Below are 3,010 nucleotides of genomic sequence, written 5' to 3'. Positions count from 1 at the left end.
CACTGGTCATTAGAGAAATGCAAATCAAAACTACATTGAGAAACCATCTCACGCCAGTTAGAATGGTGATCATTAAAAAATCTGGAGACAACAGATGCTGGAGAGGATGTGGAGAAATAGGAACACTTTTCCACTGTTGGTGGAAGTGTAAATTAGTTCAACCATTGGGGAAGACAGTGTGACGATTCCTCAAGGACCCAGAAACAGAAATTCCATTTGACCCAGCAATCCCATTACTGGGTATATATCCAAAGGATTATAAATCGTTCTATTATTAGGACACATGCACACGAATGTTCCTTGTGGCACTGTTTACAATAGTAAAGAATTGGAACCAATCCAAATGCCCATCAATGATGGATTGGACAGGTAAAATGTGGCACATATACACCATGGAATACTATGCAGTCATAAAAAAACAATGAGTTTGTGTCCTTTGTAGGGACATGGATGAACCTGGAAACCATCATTCTCAGCAAACTGACACAAGAACAGAAAATCAAACACCGTATGTTCTCAGGGAGCATCTCACACTAGGGTCTGTTGGGGGGAAATAAGGGAGGGACAGCAGGGAGTGGGGAGTTGGGGAGGGATAACATGGGGAGAAATGTCAGATATAGGTGATGGGGAGGAAGGCAGCAAACCACCCTGCCATGTGTGTACCTATGCAACAATATTACATGTTCTTCACATGAACCCCAAAACCTAAAATGCAATAAAAAAAATATATATATATATACATATATATTAAAAACAAAAGAATGAGTTAGATAAGGTAGTTTTAAGGTTTTCATTTTTTTTTTTTTTCATTTTTTTCCCTCTTTATTGCCCAGGCTTAAGTGCAATGAATCAATCTTGGCTCACCGTAATCTCCATCTCCTGGGTTCAAGCAATTCTCCTGCATCAGCCTCCCGAGTAGCTGGGATTACAGGAGCCCACCACCACATTAATTTTGTGTATTTAGTAGAGATGGGGTTTCACCATGGTGGTCAGGTTGGTCTCAAACTCCCGACCTGCCTCGGCCTCCCAAAGTGCTAGGATTACAGGCATAAGCCACCGTGCCCTGCGGTTTTTTTCTTTTTTGCCAAAGTATAAAATATTATAAATTCTAAAGCAAAAAAAGTCAGAATCAAAACAGATAACAACCACGGTTCAAAAGAAAACAAACTGCTAATTCAAAATGGTCTATGTAAGGCTTTGGTAAGGGACAATACATCGAATGACTCCATAGGCAGATACTCTGGGACAAGTTACTCAATCTCTCTGAGACTCAGTATCCTCAACTATAACATGGGGATAAAAAGAGTATTTATCTCATCAGGTTGTTAAGACATTTAAATGAGTTCACATGTGTGAAACACTTCGAACAGTGTGTGGTACATAGTAAGAGTTGAATAAATGCTAACAATTAACTGCTAGTCAATCAAACCATAGCAATCTTTGATTCCCAGAAATAGAATAACTTAAGATTTTTGGCTGGGAGTGATGGCTCACACTTCTATCCCAGCACTTTGGGAGGCCAAGGCGGGCGGATCACCTGAGGTCAGGAGTTCGAGACCAGCCTGGCCAACATGGTGAAACCCCATCTATACTTTAAAAAAAGGCCAACAGTTAGCTGGACGTGGTAGCACCCACCTGTAATCCCAGCTACTTGGGAGGCTGAGGTGGGAGAACTGCTTGAACCCGGGAGGCGGAGACTACAGTAAGCCAAGATGGCACCACTGGGATCTGGGCAACAGAGATTGCCCAGATTTTATTATCTGGGCAATATTTATTTATTATATTTTATTATCTGGGCAATATAATATTTATTATATTATTACCCAGATAATAAAATCTAGGCAATCTCAAAAAATAAAAAATACATTTAAAAGATCTTGTATAACTAATTATCAAATAACTAAAACATTCACAAAACAATCACTAATATTATATTTTGAAACATTTTACTTGGAAACAATCTCAAACTTACAAAAATTTACAGGAAACATTTAAAAAAATTAAAAAAAGAAACGAAAAGTTACAGGAATAAAAATAGTATAGGGAACACTGGTATATCTTTTACCCAAATGAACTTATTGTGAACATTTTATTCCTCTATCATTTGCATGGCACATCACCGCAAATTTGTGTCCATACTTATTATAATTTTGATATATTTGTTTTCTCTTGTAAAGTAACGAACTACCACAAATTTAGCAATTTAACACCAATTTATAAGCTCACAGTTCTAAGAATTCTGGGCATAGCATAGCCAGCTTCTTTGCAAAGTGTCTTTACAAAGCTAAAATCAAATTACTGGCCAGACTAAACTCCTTTCTGGAAGCTCTGGGAAGAATCTACTTTCAAACCAATCCATGATGGCAGCCATAGGATTGAGGTCCCCATTTCCTTGCTGGCTGTCAAATGTGGGGCACTCTCAGCTCCTTAAGCCACCCACGTTCCAATACGATTTTTATTTTTTAAATTACTTTAGATATTACTTTTTTTTTTTTTTTTAAGACAAAGTCTTACTCTGTTGCCCAGACTGGAGTGCAGCGGCACAATCATGGTTCACTGCAGCCTCAACTTCCTGGGCTCAAGTGATCCTCCCACCTCAGCCTCCCAAGTAGTTAGGACTACAGGTGCATGCCACCACACCTGCATAATTTTTTTTTTAATTTTTTTTTTTTTTTTTTGTAGAGATGAGGTCTCACTAAGTTTCCCACGCTGGTCTCAAACTCCTGGGCTCAAGCAGTCCTCCTGCCTTGGCCTCCCAAAATGCTGAGATTACCGGAGTGAGCCACCGTGCTCTGCCCACATTGTTTCCAATATGGTCCCATTTATCTTCAAAGCCAGCAATGAAAAACCTCCCTCATGGCAAACCCTTCTCAAATTTTGACTCACTCTCCCAAATAAGAGCCAGTTCTTTTAAGGGCTCACTTGATTAGGTCAGGCTTACCTAAGAAAAGCCTGGATATTTTTTCTTTTTCTCTTTTTTTTTTTTTTTTTTTTTTTGAGACGGAGTTTT

The sequence above is a fragment of the Sapajus apella genome, unplaced genomic scaffold (genome assembly GCF_009761245.1).
Source record: "Sapajus apella isolate SASKATOON/1434 unplaced genomic scaffold, GSC_monkey_1.0 scaffold74, whole genome shotgun sequence".
Classification (NCBI taxonomy): Eukaryota; Metazoa; Chordata; class Mammalia; order Primates; family Cebidae; genus Sapajus; species Sapajus apella.
This window is presented reverse-complemented; position numbering follows the sequence as displayed.